The 21,214-nt window shown below is 42.9% G+C and overlaps 1 protein-coding gene across 3 annotated transcripts in view; it reads right to left on the minus strand.

The window, feature by feature from the left end:
• The window catches only part of plxnb1b (plexin b1b), a 204,034-nt gene that overhangs the window by 124,024 nt on the left and 58,796 nt on the right, over window positions 1-21,214 (minus strand). For all 3 annotated transcript variants that reach the window (XM_039797857.1, XM_039797858.1, XM_039797859.1), the window contains one exon: window positions 11,003-11,129. The gene's annotated coding sequence lies outside the window, so the exon portion shown is untranslated. The remainder of the gene's footprint in view (window positions 1-11,002; window positions 11,130-21,214) is intronic.

The following is a 21,214-nucleotide window of genomic DNA, read 5'->3' on the forward strand; positions in this document are numbered from 1 at the left end:
ATCCTATTTTCTTACAACACTGCTCTTTTTCTGAGCAGCTGCTGAAGTGTTAACTGTTACAACTTGAGGATAATATTAAAGGCAGTGTTTCTGAAGTAAGGAATAGAGGCGATTTTGCAAAGCATGGATAGCATGCTCTTGGGGAACACACACACACACACACACACACACACACACACACACACACACACACACACACACACACACACACACACACACACACACACACACACACACACACACACACACACACAGGCTCCTTTCTGTGCCTGCTTGGGCAATAACAAGGGCAGTGCAGAGAGAGTGAAGGATAAATGTTAGTGTGACTGCTGTGTTGTCTGGTCCTCTCTGAATGCGGTGTGTGTATAAAACACACAGCTACACAAAGAGTCTCTTTGTGGTCCCATGCTGCTTTTCCATAGTGTTGCCTTAATTAAACATTAGGGTGTGTGTTGTTTATGGAGCCAGGCTTATTGCATAACATATAAAAGGTGAGCATGAAGTCGTAAAACAGTTTGAGGGCCACTGCTGGAGCTCTTTTCACCAGACTGCAAAAGAGCGTGCAGTAAAAACTTAATGAGCTTCTCCAACAACACAATCAGAATAAAAAAATCATTATCCTAAAGAAATTGGAAACCAGAAGAGCTGCCAGCCACTCCACAGTATTGACAAGCCTTGCAACCATAAAGAGCCCCGGGCGTTCCCACAGCTGTGTATCAGATAATGGGATGATACTGTACATAATAGGTTGATAACTTTGACAAACAAGGCACTCACACAGTCGGAATCCCTGGAGGGTCAAACCAAATATACCCAATTATTTGTGAACAAATCTGTTCATCAAAAAAAAAAAAAACTACTTGCTCTTGCCACTGATTCTCTCTAAAAGTCTGTTTCCCAGGAGGCTGAACAAACAAATATGATACTGTCACGATGAAACCCTTAGATAGCCGTTAAAGGTATAGTAAGCGATGTTAATCCGATACACTTTTTGTCAAATTCAGCAAATATCTCCTCACGGTCACCTAGCTCTCCATTTTCTGTGTGTGCTAAAAATATCTGGTGTTCCTACACCGCCCTGGTTGTGTAAATGCAAAACAAATGGAATGGTGCGCTCGAGCCAAACAACACTATTCCAGCCAATCAGCGTAGGCGGTGCATGAAAGCAAGTGATGGGGGCGGGGGGAGGCAGCGGCCGGGGCCAGGAGTTATCAACAAGAACAGTTTGCAGAGAAACAGCACAAGAGGAAAAAAGACTGAAGAATACAAATTAAAAATCAAAATTGTATAATCAGGAAAGGAGCAGGATCCCTGTTAAACTTGGTGAGGCGCTGCAGAAACCTCTGTGATTTCAAAGGAATGAAAACTGATGAGGTTATGGATGAGTGAGGAATAACGTTAGCTTTGCTGTTTCACTGTTTTCAACAGGTCAGTTTAACCTTGTCCGTTTGCTATTGTTTGGGATGGCTTCTCCCAACTGGTCGGCTTTAAGGCAGTAGCTAATCCACATCCTAACATGAGCCAACATCGACTCTGCCATATAACGTTTAGCCAGCAGAGACACTAAAAAAAGTGATCACTATGGAAATGTGCGTCCATGAATCTGGGGGGCGGAGATTCTGAAGGGGGGGGGGGTTGTATTTGTTTGGAAGTTGAGTTCAACGATCTTCTAACAGCATCGCTTACTTCACCTTTAACAAGCAATACTTTTGCATCTTCTAGAAAATACACAATAAGCTGCTTACAATCATTCAAACATTTTTTTTCATTAAACAAACCAACGTCCATCAAACATCCACTTAGGGCACGACTTGGGGACAATCTCTATATTAAACATTCCTGATGACTTCCACAGCTGGCCACCTCACTTCACCAGGCTTTGTTAAATGTCATTGATTTCTCTTGGACAAAACCATGTCTGCTGCTGCTTTACCCCAGCTTTAGTCCTGCAGGCTGGGTGAAGTAAACAGCCCAACAGCCAATTATGGAGCTCAGGAGAGGGATTTTAAGAGCTGCTTACAATGCAAATGTGGCTAATATTTCTGGATATGTCATCAGGGATGGAAGACAGTGTGTGTGTGTGTGTGTGTGTGTGTGTGTGTGTGTGTGTGTGTGTGTGTGTGTGTGTGTGTGTGTGTGTGTGTGTGTGTGTGTGTGTGACCCACCATGTTTCACATAATCTAATGTAACACCATGACAACTGCAGCGAGTTACCTTTCAGTGCAATACAGGCTAAGAACCATGACACTGTCTGATGCTATAAGTAATCTCTCACAACAAACCTGCTCTGCCACAGTAGACCACCCTGAAGGTGGACTTGCCATCGTGGTTTGGACCACCCTTGGTGAGCGCACCCGTATGAAGACGCTGCCGGCTGGAGCAAAGCATGCTGGTCTGACAGAACTGACACACGGAGGAACGCCATAGAGATGTAAATTAAACTTTAAAGTTCTCTGCACATTCCGGTCTAAATCCAGAGTTCACAAATGTTGTTTACTTCTCAAATGACAGTGTGCATTTGTGTGTGTGTGTGTGTGTGTGTGTGTGTGTGTGTGTGTGTGTGTGTGTGTGTGTGTGTGTGTGTGTGCACAGTAAAGAAAGAGAAAGAGTTGAGAGATCTCACTGTCTCTCTCTCAACTTGCGATAGCTAAGCTCATCTCATCCGTGGAAGCTGCCATGTTGTTTAGACTAACAGTTGCTTCTCATTGCGTCACACCTAAACCCGCCTCAAAACAAACGCTGATTGGTTGGTCGGTTGGCGAACGGCTCCAAATCTTCTCTATCTCAAGATGCCAGACTGATCTGAGAGTAGAAAACTGGAGCTCGCGAGATCAGGAGGAGTCTCATGACTCATGATCTGATGTTCCCCCATTATATTCTCCCCAATCGGTCTCTGAATTCATACACTTCTAAATGATTTCCCTATCATTTTAGCACGTGCCCTCACACCTAACCTTTTTGGTGCAGTTTAAACAAACTGCGTGTGTTAGCCTATTTCGTTCTGTTCGTTTAGCTGTCAATCAGAATAACCAGGCTGCTTAAAAAGGTGGTCCTGGTGTGGCCCTTTTGTGGTGTGAAAGCAAAGAGAAGAATTAACAATTATTAATTACATATTTGCACTATTGTAATTTTTCTTTACACACACAGGACCTAGAGGTAGGCATTAATTGTTGTGTACAGATGTCAGAGTGATACCAGGCTGCATTAACAGACCCCCAGAGCAGTTTGGGGTTTGGTGCCTTGCTCAAGTGCACCTCAGAAGTGCCCAGAAGGTTAACAGGCAGCTACCAGTCTATAATCTGTACAGACTGATCTGTGCTGGACTTGAACTGGCCACCCTCCAGTTCCCAAGCCAAGTTACATAACTGGGCTACTGCCACCTAAAGCAGAACCAACCGCCTTATATTATTTAATTGATGTTAGTTTTTCCAGTAATGAAAATGCATTTAATTTACGTGTTGGGGTGCCTTGAAATTTTCCTAACTTAGACATGACTAAAAAGGTTTGCAATAACTTTTGACTTTATATTTTATATAACCTTTACCTTAAAAGGTATTCTTTGCAGGATTTGCCAGTTGGTGTTTTTAAACAGTGTACAAAGCTGGCCCCTCCTTCACAGCTCAATAAGTGAGTAGCATTTTCTTATTTAGACGTGTGATACGCCAATATTACTCAGGTTTTAGAAGCATTCTTAGGACCTGTATACAGCACATTCAGAATCTGTCTCAATCTGGGTTTTTACTGCAGTTTGTGACAGTTTACGGCCTCTTGGCTGTTTACGGATTACGGTTTACGGTTTACAGCTCGCGTTGCTATGGTTGTTGTACACAAACCAACCAACCAGCGGTCAGTTTAACCTCGTCAATTTGCTATGGTTTGTGATGGCTGCTCCCAACTGGTGCTTTACAGCAGTAGCGACAGCTAATCCACAACCTCACGTAAACCAGAGCTGCCAACTTTTCCAAAAACCTTGGAGTGAGATTTGGTTGGGCGAACCCAAATTTTGCTGCGTACAAAGCAAATTACTTTGGCTCATTCAGCATCAGTACTGTCAGGGTTAAATTGTGATTTGTTATGTGGGGGGGTGGGGGGGGGGGTTTGGGGTTCTCCCTAGGGGGGTCCGGGGGTATGCCCCCCCGGGAGATTTAAAAAAACAAATAAACCATTAAATGGCACTTTCTGGAGAGTTTTGTGCAAAGAAATGGAGAAATCGAGTCTTACATGATATGTGCAAAACTGCAAACTTTGCATTGTTGTAGTATCAACAGGTATTAGGGCATTTACGTTACTGTTAATCAATCACTTGATTACACATTATATTACCTTGTTATGATATAAGAAGTGACCCATACAATGCCACATGAAGAGACAGTGCAGCATATGACAGTAGCAACAGCTGAGAAGATTTGGGTCTGTGGTGACCAGGTCCACCTCACACAAACTTCCTTCTCCCATTCTCTCTCTTTACTACTACTACTACTACTACTACTACTACTACTACTACTACTACTACTACTACTACTACTACTACTACTACAACAACACACACACGCACACACACACACACACTAGTGGTTCTCAGTGTAGGCACCAGGGACCCAAAGTTAAATTAACATTGGTCTACCAAAGGGATCTACTAGGACCACTGGAATTCTAAAGAATGAAAATCACTGATTTACATACATTCTAATCCTTTCAAACTAAATAAATAGAAATAACCATTTTTTTATTTTTTACCAGGGGGACTGGTGGCCAAAGACCAAATCTCATTAGATTAGGCAGTGAGGGAAATTCATTCTTCAATCAAGGTCTTTCCCCACCACAAGGTCCAGCAGAAAATGGACTGAAAAATACCAACAGCAAGACAAAAGACACAGCATGGCTCATTTTGTGCATGTGTTATAGCACAGCCTTTCTCAAACGTTTTTTGTGCCAAGGCCCAGCAATGTTTGGCCCTCATCCTCTGTGCCCATGCGTCCATTTTATGAAACATTTAATGAATTATTTACAGTTACATTTAGAGATGCACAGAGGTTAGAGATGCACAATAGTTACCCAAAGTTTCCCAGTATTCTCCCGGACCAGTCACAGCTGCAAGGCCTGGCAACCCAATGGAATATGTTCTGTTTCCAGATTTTGTGAGGGGACATAATTTTGAGCATTAAACACTGGATTTTTATGCACCTATTTCTACCCTTTTTTTTTTTACATCAATTTATGCTGGAAACAATTGAAAATATAGAAAAATAAGGCCCTCAGGCATTCTGTAGTACTTTCAACTATTCTCTAGTCTAGTAGATCAACTTTATCTAATTTAACGTCATCTCTCTGAGTCAACAATTTACTCTTCCCTCCTCTTTTGCGTCTTTTGTTGGGGAAGTAGGCTAAATCTCTTTAAATGTGCATGTGGCACTTATTCATGTGAATCATACATTAATTAATTTTAATTAATTTATAAACCCCTGGACTTCAATAGCTCAGATGTGTTACATCAGATTTCTGCTCGTTTACAACTTTGTGCACATTCAAAATATAACTCCTCCCATCTGTGTTCTCTGAGATTTGGAGAGTTGTAATATAGTCTGCTGTGCATGTTATTGCTCCGCTGATATGGTAGTATCTTATTCAGACCGTCTGACAGACACAGAGGCCCATTTGGGTGTCTGGTCTCTGACAAAGTTTAGAGGTGGCTGTACGCTGCTCTTCATCAGAGGTAGAGCATGGATGCAACGCGTCACTGCCCACAGCAGAGCAAGTCCACTAAAATTAACTGAAGTTGCTACACTTACCAGCCACGCTTCTCACCTCTATTTTTACAGAGAGAGCGGACACAAAGCGACGGACGGGTCTGTAATACTCAAAGCATACCTGAAGCCGGGGAAATGCGCCTGGGATGGCTCGTGAAGAAATGTTCTCACATTTACGACATTTCAAACATTCCAGACAGGGAGCGCTCATGAACCCCCTCACCGTCTCTGAAAGCATAACTAGTCAATCACGAGCGGCTCGACGGGTAGATCTATAGATAAACTCATATTTGAGGCATTTGACCGACCGGGTTGCAAAAATGTTTTCCCACTATGGCCACGCCAAGACCCGCCCTTCAATAGCATTCACACACTACTATTGGCCAGGCGTCCATGCTGGTCCTATACCCTGACCAACCAGCTATCCTAACCCCAACCAATCGAGCTGCTTTGTAGGGCGGGTCTTGGCGTGGCCATAGTGGGATTCGTAATTTTGCGACCGGGTTGACACTTCAGCGTGAGAAATCGGGGGTGTGGCGTGTGAAACCATTCAAATGCGTGTGTCTCACGGCCAATGCGTGAGAGTTGGCAGCTCTGCGTAAGCTAATGTCGATTCTACCATATTTCGTTTAGTCAGCAGTGACACTAAGGGCCGGGACACATCAGGCCGATTATCGGCCGTGGGACAGTCTGGCGAGGTCAGTGACTCAAATCTGTTCGGTGTGTCCCGTGCCGTCGTCCGTCTGGGGGGCTGTCGGCGTTCATTTTGGCCGACCTGACATGTTCAGTCGGCGGCAGGGAAGTCGGGACTCACCCGGAAATGACTAGCGGAATTTAGGTGACTACAGTCTCTCAAAATCTGATGAAAATCTTTTAAACTGACCTTTGTTGAGCTGAAATGAAGACAGATTCAGCAACCGCATGGCCTATTTCTCACTTAAAATGTTTTCAGAAACACGTTTCAGTGAACTATTTTAGTACAATATGAGATCGTATTCTGAACGGTTGCCATGACAGTCTGTCTTTGAATTTCCGGAGAAAACAAACCCATGTGACGCGTTCGTCCAATCAGCTGCCGGTTTTCATTTCTTGGGCAACATTACAGATTAGCGCCGCCTGCTGTTATATGTTAGAGGCAGAGCTGGAGGATGATGGGGGATTGTCGTCAATTTCCTAGGCGGAAGTCACTGATGTAGTAAAACAACTCCACAGTGGCAAAGCCCCAGGGATTGATGAGATCCGTCCAGAAATGCTCAAGGCTCTGGGTGTGGAGGGGATGTCCTGGTTGACACGTCTCTTCAACATTGCGTGGAAGTCTGGGACAGTGCCAAAGGAGTGGCAGACTGGGGTGGTGGTTCCCCTTTTTAAAAAAGGGGGACCAGAGGGTGTGTGCCAATTACAGGGTTATCACCCTTCTCAGCCTCCCTGGTAAAGTCTACTCCAAGGTGCTGGAAAGGAGGGTTCAGCCGATAGTCGAACCTCGGGTTGAAGAGGAACAATGCGGATTCCGTCCTGGTCGTGGAACAACAGACCAGCTCTTTACTCTCGCAAGGATCCTGGAGGGAGCCTGGGAGTATGCCCAACCAGTCTACATGTGTTTTGTGGATCTGGAGAAGGCGTATGACCGGGTCCCCCGGGAGATACTGTGGCAGGTGCTGCGAGAGTATGGGGTGAGGGGGTCTCTTCTCAGGGCCATCCAATCTCTGTACGACCAAAGTGAGAGCTGTGTCCGGGTTCTCGGCAGTAAGTCGGACTCGTTTCAGGTGAGGGTTGGCCTCCGCCAGGGCTGCGCTTTGTCACCAATCCTGTTTGTAATATTTATGGACAGGATATCAAGGCGTAGTCAGGGTGGGGAGGGGTTGCAGTTCGGTGGGCTGGGGATCTCATTGCTGCTCTTTGCAGATGACGTGGTCCTGATGGCATTATCGGCCTGTGACCTTCAGCACTCACTGGATCGGTTCGCAGCAGAGTGTGAAGCGGCGAGGATCAGCACCTCTAAATCTGAGGCCATGGTTCTCAGCAGGAAACCGATGGAATGCCTTCTCCAGGTAGGGAATGAGTCCTTACCCCAAGTGAAGGAGTTCAAGTACCTTGGGGTTTTGATCGCGAGTGAGGGGACAATGGAGCGGGAGATTGGTCGGAGAATCGGCGCAGCGGGTGCGGTATTACATTCAATTTATCGCACCGTTGTGACGAAAAGAGAGCTGAGCCAGAAGGCAAAGCTCTCGATCTACCGGTCAGTTTTCATTCCTACCCTCACCTATGGTCATGAAGGCTGGGTCATGACCGAAAGAACGAGATCCAGGGTACAAGCGGCCGAAATGGGTTTCCTCAGGAGGGTGGCTCCCTTAGAGATAGGATGAGAAGCTCAGTCATCCGTGAGGAGCTCGGAGTAGAGCCCCTGCTCCTTTGCGTCGAAAGGAGCCAGTTTAGGTGGTTCGGGCATCTGGTAAGGATGCCCCCTGGGCGCCTCCCTAGGGAGGTGTTCCAGGCACGTCCAGCTGGGAGGAGGCCTCGGGGAAGACCCTGGACTAGGTGGAGGGATTATATCTCCAACCTAGCCTGGGTACGCCTTGGGATCCCCCAGTCAGAGCTGGTCAATGTGGCTCGGGAAAGTGAAGTTTGGGGTCCCCTGCTGGAGCTGCTCCCCCCGCGACCCGACACCGGATAAGCAGAATTAGATGGATGGATGGGAAAAATTCAAACACACAAATAAAATAAAAAAAAAAATAAAAAAAATACTGTCTGTACTGGATGCTGGATAGTTGGAAACAGTGAGTAGCTTACCTGAGCCTGCATGTAAGATACAGACAATATTAAAATAATCCAGTTTGATACGTTCATTTAGATTGAATTATGGAAGGACATCTATAGATACAGACTTTATTATTCCCATCATGAAGGACAATTTATTTGAGAAGCTTACACACACACACACACACACACACACACACACACACACACACACACACACACACACACACACACACACACACACACACACACACACACAAAAATCTATCGTATCTAATGTATGTAATCAAGTGGTGGTGATACAGAACTAGGTAATTTGGATCAATGTTCTGTAGTGTTAGTGTTATTTATTAGTATATGGCAATCTTGCATCAAATAGTGAACTACATACTAGACTTGCATGCAGGGGTTAAATTGGGCCGGGGCTCAGCCCCAGCACATAAGCCTACTCGTGTCCGGATGTGCCTGCTTACAGTCTAAATATGTCACAAAAAATATGATGAAAGTGATGCTTTTGAAAACATGATATTTCTGACAATAAATGAAAGATGTTTGAAATGGCATGTCTATTTTGTCTCGACGGAGCTGAGATGAGAACAATCAGAACACGGCAACAACCCGCCCAGAACTGCAGACAATACACCACTGCGGGTCAACAATATTGCCAAAGTGTCTCCGTCGGTAGGATTAACAGATAGAACGCCTTCTCCTAAAGCTAAAAATCCCGTTCGCAGTGGTGGAAGCTCGGTGCTCGGAAGCTCCACCGGCCTCTACGAGTTCATGTCAGCTGTCGCATCTCCTCCAGCGGCTCGTCTTCGAGCATTGGAGAGCCCCACTCGGTACCGTGTGTGCGTGTGTTTGTGTGTGTATGTGTTAGTAAAGAGAGAGAATGGGAGAAGGAAGTTTGTGTGAGGTGGACCTGGTGACCACAGACCCAAATCTTCTCAGCTGTTGCTATTGTCATATGCTGCACTGTCTCTTCATGTGGCACATTATGTTTGGCACATTGTATGGGTCATTTCTGATATCATAACAAGGTAATACAATGTGTAATCAAGTGATGACTGATTAACAGTAGGCCTAATGTAAATGCTAAATGCCCCAATACCTGTTGATACTACAACAATGCAAAATATAGGCTCTTAACCTTGCAGTTTTGCACATATCATGTAAGACTCGATTTCTCCATTTCTTTGCACAAAACTCTCCAGAAAGTGCCATTTAACGGTTTATTTTTCAATTTTTTTTCCCGTGGGTGCATACCCCCGGACCCCCTAGGGAGAGCCCCCCCACATAACAAATTCCAATTTAACCCCTGCTTGCATGCATGTACAAATCAGAGGGGGTACAATTTGATTTTTTGTCATGGGGCCCAAAATTCCTGGCGGCGCCCCTGCTCCTACCTCTGACACAGCGCTCTTTAATTATCTCATTCATTCATTCAGTCTGTATCAGGCGCATTTTAGCGCAGTTTTGTTATCTTCATGAATAAAAACACAGGGTTTGTTTATTAACTGAATATAAAACGTTTTTTTCTCGAACATGGCATGTCCTTTTCTTTGACAATCCTGTTGATGAAGAAGCTGTATTACTTCAGAGGGAGTTAACGATACATCGGGAGATGATATTGAGGCCCCAACTAGATGTATTTTCATTTCCAGATAACTACCTATTTGAGCCATATCGTTTTTCTTCACAGTCCATCAGATATATGCATACGCCGACCGATTTGTTTGTGGTTATTGCCATGGTAAATCGTAGTATCATGGTTCCATTCATGCTGCCTTTTTATGGTGGTGGTGCACACACTTAACTCTGAGTCAACCTACTCTGAGTTGATTGAACCAACTCAAATCAGCTGTTCTTGAACTGAAAACTCAAGAGTTTCCTATCTCAGAGTAAATCAACTCAGAGTTCAGGGTTAGACTTTTGTTAAACCTCCTTCCTGAAACGGGTCCCAAGTGTTTGTGTTAAAGCATTAAAAATGTATGTCTTTGAGATTTCTTTTGCTTATTCTAGTCAAAAAAAGGGACTAGAAGGAAGACTTGAGGAACTGAAAGGTACAATATTTGAAAGCATTGTTTTAGTATCAGTACTAAAGCCCATTGATCATACTGGCACACATTTATGCAGGAGTAGTGTGAAGTTCATGTCTGAGTGAGTGTGTGTACATTTGTCCGATGGTAAAGAAATCCAGTCAAGTCTCACACCTCCACCCTAACTGTCTCATTTATCATTGTGCTCTAGCACATGGGTCACCGCACGGACACTCACACGCACACACGTCTGCTCTGAATTCACCCAAAGGAACATCATTCACATCTAAATGAGGTCTGAGTGACCTGACCTTGAAAGGCAGGCAGCAGCCAGGACTTTACTTTCATCCAGCCAGGAACACAACACCACACAGTTTGGAGGGGCAGCCAGGATTTCTGCAACTTTCACTGATATCCCAAATATTTCAGTAATTGGTACAAAGAGCTGAACAAAAAGATTCTGACCTGATCCACTGTGTTCCTCCGATGACAAGATGAGGTTTTTCCCTGGCCACAGCTATTTACAAGAAGTAGAGTCCCCAGGTTTGAGCAATGATGGCAGTAGAGGATGTCACTCAATGGTGAGATGTGGCTATTTACACAGAGGAAAGGAAGACAAAACATTTTCCCCATCAGTGTCACAAATATGAAGTACAAATACCCTTCAGGTCATTGGCATCTTTTTATGTAGCATACAATCAGCATCTTGCACTTAAATGAGGGAGAGGATAAAACATGTGTGTACCAAGTACCAAATCTATTTATCCATGAAAAAACATTATATATGGAATGTTACTACAGATACAAATGATAAGCAGACATGAAATAGTAAAGTAATGAAGAGAAGTGACAATACCTCAAAATGTTTACATTAATATATAAAGACTGTCTACAGTACATACATACAGACCCTTGAAGATCTGTTTTTTTATACCTCTATTACTCTTTTCTGTTTTTTTCAGGGCCAGTGAATTGTCAAGTCTACAGGTTTACCCAATTTATATCATGAGGGTGGGCCAACAGAAACATCTCAGTATGATGCAACACAGTTCCTCCAAAATAAATTGAATCAGCACCTCTCTAAAACAATTTCAACAAAAACAGAATATATTACCCTTCATATAAAGGATTTATTGTTGGACTGCTGGATTACATTGCTGGAAATTAGTTTTAGTTAGGTGTTCCTAATAAACTGGCAACAGTGTATTCCCCACAGGATACATTGTAATAACTGCAATGCCAACTACCATATATAAGCATGTTAGCACACCAGTCTAAGATAATGACTGATAATGATTCACATTAAAGAACAGCTGTCACAGAGATGCTAGCATGTTTGCAGATGCAGTCTTTTTTCACTTGTGATGGAATGATGTTCGCAGTTTTTCCGGTCTTCTTTTAACTAGAATGAAATTGTCCCAGTATCTCTTTACTGGACATACAAAGACAAAATGACATCAATCTTCATATAAGCGTGTTTCCCAAAATGTTGTGATGTACCTTCTGAAGTGCAAAGCTATCCGTCCAACATTTAGCACCACAACCCAGTGCCCATTTGACACTGCTTCAACATTGTTGGTAATGGGATCAATGAGATTACACAACGTTAGTTACACAGATGCCCAGGCACTGATAAACTGATACACACGCACGCATCCCCCCAAAAACACACACACACACACACACACACACACACACACACACACACACACACACACACACACACACACACACACACACACACACACACACACACACACACACACACACGCCACTGGTGCACTTCACCCCTCCATCTGCATGTAATGACTGTCCCAGTCAATTCCCAGTGTAATCAGTCCAAACCAAAATACCACCCAACCAAGGTAAAGACAAGAGGATGTGTAAAGAGGAGGTGGGAGTGTGGAGGATGATTAGGAGCTGGGATAGACAGGTCATGGGCTTGATTTATGAGTCATCCCAACTGTCATGGTGCAATCAAAACGCACCAGTGGTCCCATTCTGCATCCATTTCCTCCTCCCCCAGTGGCAGGGCAAGGGAGGCTGGGAAAAACAGGAGCGTGTGTGTGTGTGTGTGTGTGTGTGTGTGTGTGTTAGGGGTTGGTTTGTTCTGTGTGACCACCTCTTACGCCTTCTGTTCCAAAACAAGGGAATAAGAACTACATTAAAAACACAATAGACACCCTCCCATCCCCCATCAGTCTCCTGCTGGTTGCAACTACCAGTGTGTGTGTGTGTGTGTGTGTGTGTGTGTGTGTGTGTGTGTGTGTGTGTGTGTGTGTGTGTGTGTGTGTAGCATAGCAGTTACTTACTGACCAAACTGAAGTAGTACATCACAAATTTCAGCCTGAGAATAATTAATGTTTTGAGAGGAGCTGTGCCTCAGGATTTAAGCCAGGACTTGCACTTTCTGTGCTACCTTCTACCTGAAAAGCTGCCAACTCAACGGGTTTCGTACTCCATACTCTCATATGAATATTCAAATTAAGAGTGGTTGTACAGTACCGTGAAATACATTCAATTAAAATATCTGCCATTTTTTTACAGCGTGTAACAATAAGAAAGCTGAAATGATAAAATCCCTTCTTTTTGCATATTTGTGACCCTTCTCTTTTAATTGTTTCATCATGTTTTGAGACTGCCATGGAGGATAAAGCAAGAAGACATTAAGGTTAATGAATAAAGTTGGTACCATAATAAACAGAGAGATAATGTCCCTAACCCCAAACATGAACATGCCCAATTAGAACATATGGGCAGCCCTCAACCCTTCAATATCTTCCTTTTACTGCTTGAAACAGGTCCACACTGTAATGAGGAACTGCTCTTTTGCATTTTCTTAAAACTCCTGTTCACGTTGCTTGCTAAATTCAAATTAATCCACATCTTTTCCAGAAATACTTAACTTAAAACTTGTGTCATAAAGACAAGATACTCCTTTTGTAGCCGTTTTAAACTTTAACCAATGACTTAAATCTTTCATTTTGCAGTATGGTGCAAACATAAAATACATTAAGTAACCAGTGCCTTAAGAAGGCATTCTAAGTCTTTTGTGGCTTTTTTTAAACATTTCCTCCAACTGTTTTCCTGGTAACAGCTCCCCATGTCTCTAATGTACTGATCTGCGTCCACGGGTGTGTTGAAGACAGCCGTGCGCTTCCCGCTGGTCAAAAGCAGTCGGGCGGGGAAGATGATCCGATGTTTCATGAGTCCCTGTCACCCAGTTTCTTTCTCTTGCAGTTTATAAACATCTGCTGATAAGAAATCTTATTCTGCTGTTTTTGTACATCACCTGTTTCTTCGCCCTTGCATCTCTAAGGATGTTTTCTCTGCCTTTGTAGTTTAGGCACTTCACAATAAATGTTCTCGGAGCAGTGTCAGGTTTTTGGCCTGTTTTGATTCGGTGAGCCCTCTCCAGAACAGGGGGTGATATCTTCAGAATGTCCGCTATCCATTTCTCCATGTAAGAGCAGGGGTTGGAGCCTCTCTCTCAGGTATACCCAGTACGTGGACGTTATTGCGCCGGCTTCCACCCTCCAAGTCTTTTCAAGTTTTTCCCACAACTTTTGTTTTGTTGTTAATCTTGTCCTCTGCCATGGATACACATTGTTCAGCCTCAGCAATGTGGCCGCTGCATTCTTTAATGTCGGTTTGAACATTTTTAATTGATTTCAGTACACCATCCATCTCAGAGTGAAAATGTTGTTTGAATGACTGTATAGCTTTCATGTGTCCATTGCGAAAGGGTTGTCCACGCCTTCAGCACTGCAGGGCCCCGACTGCTCCCCGTCCTCACCAGAGTTCGGTCCCGCCAGCTCGCCCTCCAGCGGTTTTATATTTGTCCTTTTGTCACTTTTCTTGGCATATTAACTTGTATTACGATGTTATTATTGTTTCAAGCTGTCATACTTTTACTTGCATCTTTATTTATTCATTATATAGTTTAGCAGTAAAGTGTGATTTATGGTTCTACGGAGGCTCCACTCAAAGCTTTCGCCATAGCCTACGTAAGTGGCCTTAAGTTTATACATGTGCGTTGGTGTGTGCGTCAACCTCTTAACAGCAGGGCCGGCATGTGTGTGCGTGGGTAGTGTGTGGTAGAGCGAGTGGCAGTGATGAGCTTCGGAGCGAGTAGCAACTCTAAAGTCATAGTGAGAGAAATAAAGTGTCTCCCCTGTGCTTTCTGACCATGGTGGAAATCTGTAGCAGAAAAAGTTAACCCTCTCCTTGATTTTTGTTGTTTATGGAGAAGGAGAACCAGGAAATGAGTTGGCGGAAATGCAACGCTACCAACCCACTGCCGAACAATGTGCGTCGCCACAAAGTGTAGTTACATTGTGCACGTCAGGCTACGGCGTAGGGTCCGTGTCTGCATGTACCTATGTACGTAGCCACAGCAAAGATTTTACACAGAAGCATAAATCACGCTTAAGGTATATTAAATAGACCTTTTTCACGGCAGACGTGTTGACATGTCATAGTAGGAAAAGCACAGGGGTATTCAAAACCATTAATGATGGCTGCATTCCACTAAGGAGAGGCCCTGGTATTGTGCATGTTGACTCACTGAAATAGCTTACTGGCACACTTGATGGAATTGAGCCATTGTTAAGGTTATCAATTTCAGCTGTGCTTTTCCTACTATGACAAGTCAAAATGTCTGCTGTGAAAAAGGTCCGTGAGTCACTGTAAATGATGCATTCAGTAAACCTGCATGAAACTAAGTTGCTCTTGTGTGCTCCCTTAGACAAGTCATTTATGCTGTCTAAAATGGGCTACTTGAACTATTTATTAAGACAACAGCCAAATATGTGTCCGTCCTGCTAAAGTCAAAACATTTTGATAAACATATTTTAACCTGCTCCAGGAGTCAGAATCTGACAAAAAAGCTGGGGCCTCATGTATAAAAGACTTTCATACCAGAAGATGGCGTACACCCAAAACTTGAATAGTACCTACACACAGAAATATTTACATGTATAATACATGGTTGTTATCACTGGGAAATAAGCTGGGTGCGCACAATATACTGTAGCTATATACAGAGGGTGACTGAAAGTATTTTCTAAGTGGATTTTTCATTCATATCACACCCTCGTCTTTAACGGAAGTTAAGTAGCCTGCGAATTAAACAGTTAATAGTGTGAAAGATGTGAAACATCCACATAAATGTTGAAATTGTTATGGAGTATCAGCAGATATAATTATGTTTTTTTGACAGTCAACATTGTAGACGTCTGACAGTAACTGAAGTGGAGACTATTTTGTAATGTTTGGTGAATTTCTGCACTTTTCAATTAGAATTCAGATCTCAGACTTGACAAAAATCACAATTCCGCTCTCAAATTCTTTTCAAAAAAATTGGCATGCAATATTATTTAGTTTTGTGCTCACTTAATAGTTTTGACATTAACAAAATGTATAGTGTAGAACACAGAAAGACACACACACACACACACAAATCCCCCTACAGTGTCATAGATGAGCTCATTGTTAACAGATCAATACAGAGGAATAACTGACACACAAACACTCACTCCCTCACACCCTCTGTCTCTCTCACACACTGTAGCATCAGCATGCACTCCTTCTACCCATGCAGGATCAGAGCCACTCAGCTGAGTGTACTCTTGCAGGTTGCACCAGGATAATCACTAGACACATTTGTATTTGTTTGTGTGTGTCTGTCTGTATGTTTCTGGCTGACATACAATACACTTCAGCAACCAAATACAACCAAACCCTGACTCTGCCATAGACTGAACAAACACATCTGTTTGCTTTTGTCTACAGTGGCAGGGGGAGTATGTAAACTCAGCAAAAAAAATAAACGTCCTCTCACTTTCAACTGCTTTAATTTTCAGCCAACTTAACATGCGTAAAACTTTGTATGAACATAAAAAAATTTAATTACTACGAAATAAACTGAACAATGTTTCACCGACATGTGACTAACAGAAATTGAAAAATGTGTCCCTGAACAAAGGATGGTCAAAATCAAAAGTTCCAGGGAAGACATCCTCCTTCATCATGTGATACCCCTCCTGCAGGCTCATCCTGACATGACCCTCCAGCATGATAATGCCACCAGCCATACCACTCGTTCTGTGCGCGATTTCCTGCAAGACAGGAAAGTTAGTGTTTTGCCATGGCCAGCGAAGAGCCTGGATCTCAATCCCATTGAGTCTGGGACCTGTTGGATCAGAGGGTAAGGGCGAGAACCATGCCCCCCAGAAATGTCCAGGAACTTGCAGGTGCCTTGGTGGAAGAGTGGGGTAACATCTCACGGCAAGAACTGGCAAACCTGGTGCAGTCCACGAAGAGGAGATGCAGTGCAGTACGTATGCAGCTGGTGGCCACACCAGATACTGACTGTGACTTTTGATTTTGACCATCCTTTGTACAGGGAAACATTTTTCCATTTCTGTTAGTCACATGTCTATGTAACATTGTTCAGTTTATTTCTTAGTAGTTGAATTATTTTATGGTCATACTAAGTTTTACAGATGTTAAGTTGGCTGAAAATAAAAGCAGTTGAAAGTGAGAGGACGTTTCTTTTTTTGCTGAGTATATTTGTCTGCTGTCATAAAGTCATTTAATGTAATAACTGGCCCTGAAAACTGCTCTGATTCTTACTCTTGCGGTCACTTCTTTTTAACTTTTGTTATTTCTATACTGCATTTTATTCAGAAAAGTCCTTCTACCAGTTGCTTTCTCCATCACAGGCATCACAGGCTTCTCACAGCAGCACTTCATTGTGTTGATGTGGTTCAGTCCCACACCATGTTTGTCTTCTTTGTCTGAAACCCTCAAGGGGAAGAGCGTATTTGGATTGGTTGTTTAAAGCTCCACAACAACTCCCCTGTACTTTAACTTCCCTCCTCTTGTCTGTGTGTGTGTGTGTGTGTGTGTGTGTTCAGGATGCTGTAGTGGTTATGGGAGTCATATTGAAGGATTGACAGTCTATTTCCACAGTCTCTCCCACACACAGTTATCAGCACAGTGGCATGACAGCAGCCTAAATACTAGTCATTACTATGTCCCCCCAGCTGGTCAGCTCAGATAGAGCCAGACTCACAGCTCCATGTATCACATCGGCTGATGCTACACAAATGTCGACACCAGAAAAAAAACACAAATGTAAATACACATTACACAGTGAATTCACAGACTTTAAACTCCAATCCATTTTTACAATACTTTGTTGACACTGAGGCTATATTCAGCATTTGACAGCTTCAGGGTCAGTGACTTTAGATTGTATGTGTCTCCTCATGCTGACAGGGGGCTGTGTCAGGGCTGTGTTACTGACAGACGTACGCCCTGCTACACCCTGTACCGCCCTGCAGTGCCCTGCTATGCCATGAACTACTACAACTACTATTTCTAGTCATAGTTCCATTATCTTTATTGTGACTATTATTGCCACTGTTCATCACACTCCCAACCGGCACCATCAGACACCGCCTACCAAGAGCCTGGGTCTGTCTGAGGTTTCTCCCTAAAAGGAAGTTTTCCTCAGCACCCGAGGTGTCTCCCTAAAAGGGAGTTTTTCCTTGCCACTGTCGCACTAAATGCTTGATCTTGGGGGAATTACTGGAACTGTTGGGTCTTTGTAAATTATAGAGTGTGATCTCGACCTACTCTATCTGTAAAGTGTCTTGAGAAAAAGTATATTTGGTTTCACAGGCTGGTCGCCACTCCTCTGGATCTGTGGGCTTCGAAGGAGTCAGGTAACAGATGCACAAGCTGGCAGTAAACTAGAGACACACACACACACACACACACACACACACACACACACACACACACACACACACACACACACACACACACACACACACACACACACACACACACACACACACACACACACACACACACACACACACACACACACACACACAAAAGTGCTGCTTCAATTCCCAAATGTCTTCATTAATTCTTCTTCACACCAGCGAGTCCTCTCTGGTCGGGCGTGTTCTCCCAGCTCAACAGCTACAATCAAAGCCTGTCTACAATTAAAGAAGAGCTAGTCTGCATGTGCACACACATGAACTGACAATGTCACATATGTTGACATATGTGTGTTGAAAAACTTGAGACTCTGCACTTTAGCGTTTCATCTCTGCTGCATAGAACTCTGTAAAACTGTACAAAATATTCTGTTTTGTAAAAAGAAATGTGTATTTTTAAAATATATTTCGCACCCTAATATAGGGTTGGGTACCGAGATCTAATACGGCATCGGTGCCTTAACGACCGTTATCTACCGGACCGAATAGCAATGCGGATTTCAGTACCTCATTTCGGTGCCACTTAAAGGTCTGCGCTTCTGTCTGATGCTCCGAAACGGACGTTAGAGGGAACCGAAACATCGCCGCATGTCACGCTAGTTAACATTACACTTGGCAGCAAATAACGTTAGCCTACCGTTAGCTAGCAGCTGGATTAAACACGGTCAAAATGCTGACAGCTAAATGGTGTAAAGTTTGTCTGTATTTCACTGTAGAGGATTTCAACACCGGGACATAAAACAGTCTGCTGCTGCTGTTGTCTGAAAAACAACACAGACATTGCGTTCACTTGAAACTCGCCTTGCCAGCCTCGTGCTGCATTCAAAGTTATTGTAAAATAACCTTTTCCCATCCAGTGGTTGTTTTTGTCATTTAACAGGAATTTTACTGGTGAAAGTGATGTTTCTGGGTATAAAGCATTGATGAATTTCTGTCGCTCCTATAGTTTACATCAGCTGATTAATGAACCTACACGTGTGGGTTCTACCACCCAAACCACGATTGACCTTGTCCTAGTGTCAGACAAATCTAAGGTAACAGAAAGCGGGGTTATAAAATATAGGTTGAGTGACCATTCTATTGTTTTCTGTACTAGAAAGATCAAGCAAGCAGTGCTCAACTGTCATACTTCTATAAAAACCCAGTCACTGAAAAAGTAAAGCAAAGAAGCACTGAATGGCTGTTTAAATAAAATGAACTGGTCTACGGTTTTGTAATGTATTGATGTGGACAGAGAATGGTGCTCATTTAAAAGTATGTTTTTAGAAGCTGAAGATAAAGTAGCCCCATGTAAAGAAATTAAACTAAAGCAGAGAACAGAACGCTGTTAGGATAAGAAATAGGAAGTATGGTAAATTCACAGAAAACAAGAATGAGCAGAGTTGGGCTGATTATAAAAAGGCAAGAAATGAAGTTAATAGATTAGTGGTCAAAACTAAAAAGGCATATTTCAATGAAAAAATTGCTGAATACAGAAATGACTCAAGAAAGTTATGAAAACTAACTCTAGATCTTGGCAATAATATTATATCAGAGAAGGAGATAGTGGCAGATAGCTTTAATAAGTATTTCTCAACTGTTGCCAGGAAGCTTGTGGAAAAGTTACCTGGCCAGACTAGTCAATATGGTGAAAGTCATGTGCATGAATTTTACTCTCAGTTAGGTGTCCAGGCGGGGAGCTTCTTTTTTGAAAAGGTGTCGCAGGCATTTGTTCTTGAGAAGCTGAGAAGGCTTGATGGCTCTAAAGCCACAGGATTAGATTCCATTCCATCTAGATTTGTGAGGGACGCTACTGAGATCATTACTCCGAGCATTACTCAACAGGTGAATAGAACAATGATACTTTCCCAATGATCTCAAAGACTGCCAGAGGGATTCCACTATATAAGAAAGGGAGTAAAGTAGACCCTGGTAATTATAGATCAATTATTGGTTGTCTGTCAAAGATAATTGAAAAGATCATTTTTGAACAGATTGATAATTACTTGTGACGGGGCGCATAGCTGCCGTCACTGTATCGATGCACTACCTAGTTTAGCTCACAAAGACGGAGTGTGAATGTTGCCTGTGTATGTTTTGTTAGCATGTCGGTATGCTCTGTTACGTATCATATGCTCCGTTTCAAATCATCTGTTAAACTTGCCATTCATCTGATTCCACACAGTAATCCGGTAGCGTTCTTGTGCACATATTTACAGCTAATACTGCGGTGATTTAAAGGCTATAGCTATATCTATCAATACATAATTCTCTGTTGTTTAAAACCATACAGTTTATCACAAACATCATCATTTATAATAATCACACAACACGTCTTTGTTAACTTGCTGTTTATTTAGTTTAAAAGGTAACAGTATAACAGGTAGTCTTTGTGGCTTACCGGCGTCTGCTCTTTTGTTAATAAAGGAAAGTTTGCCACGATCGGCGAGTTTAAATGACGTTATTACATCCGGGGTAACAGGAAGTGTCTGTAATTTTGAGGAATTATTTATTTTGTCTGTTAAAGTATTTTGTGGCTTAATGAAATGTTTTGGTGAGTCATGTATAAATCTTTAGTACATTTCTAGCCTGCTAGATCTGTTAATTTTGACTGTTTGTAGCTTTTATTGTCTGTTCGCCTTAGCCACCCCTGTATTTTATTTGTGGTTGGTATGTTCCAATTCCAGGGGCGTGCTACAGGCCTATAGGCTGTCAGTTTCAGTTGCTCAAGGAGCTAGAAGAGGGTGGACGTAAGTCTGTGTAAGGCTCTAGAGACTAGTTTCACAAGTCAACTTATATACAGCTGTATCTGTATTTTTGGTATCATTTCATAAGTTTTGACTCTCACGTCAATTTTTTTTTTTTCCGTGAAAGCATTATTAATTATTATTATTATTATTAT

The sequence above is a fragment of the Perca fluviatilis genome, chromosome 4 (assembly GCF_010015445.1).
Source record: "Perca fluviatilis chromosome 4, GENO_Pfluv_1.0, whole genome shotgun sequence".
NCBI classification, from domain to species: Eukaryota; Metazoa; Chordata; class Actinopteri; order Perciformes; family Percidae; genus Perca; species Perca fluviatilis.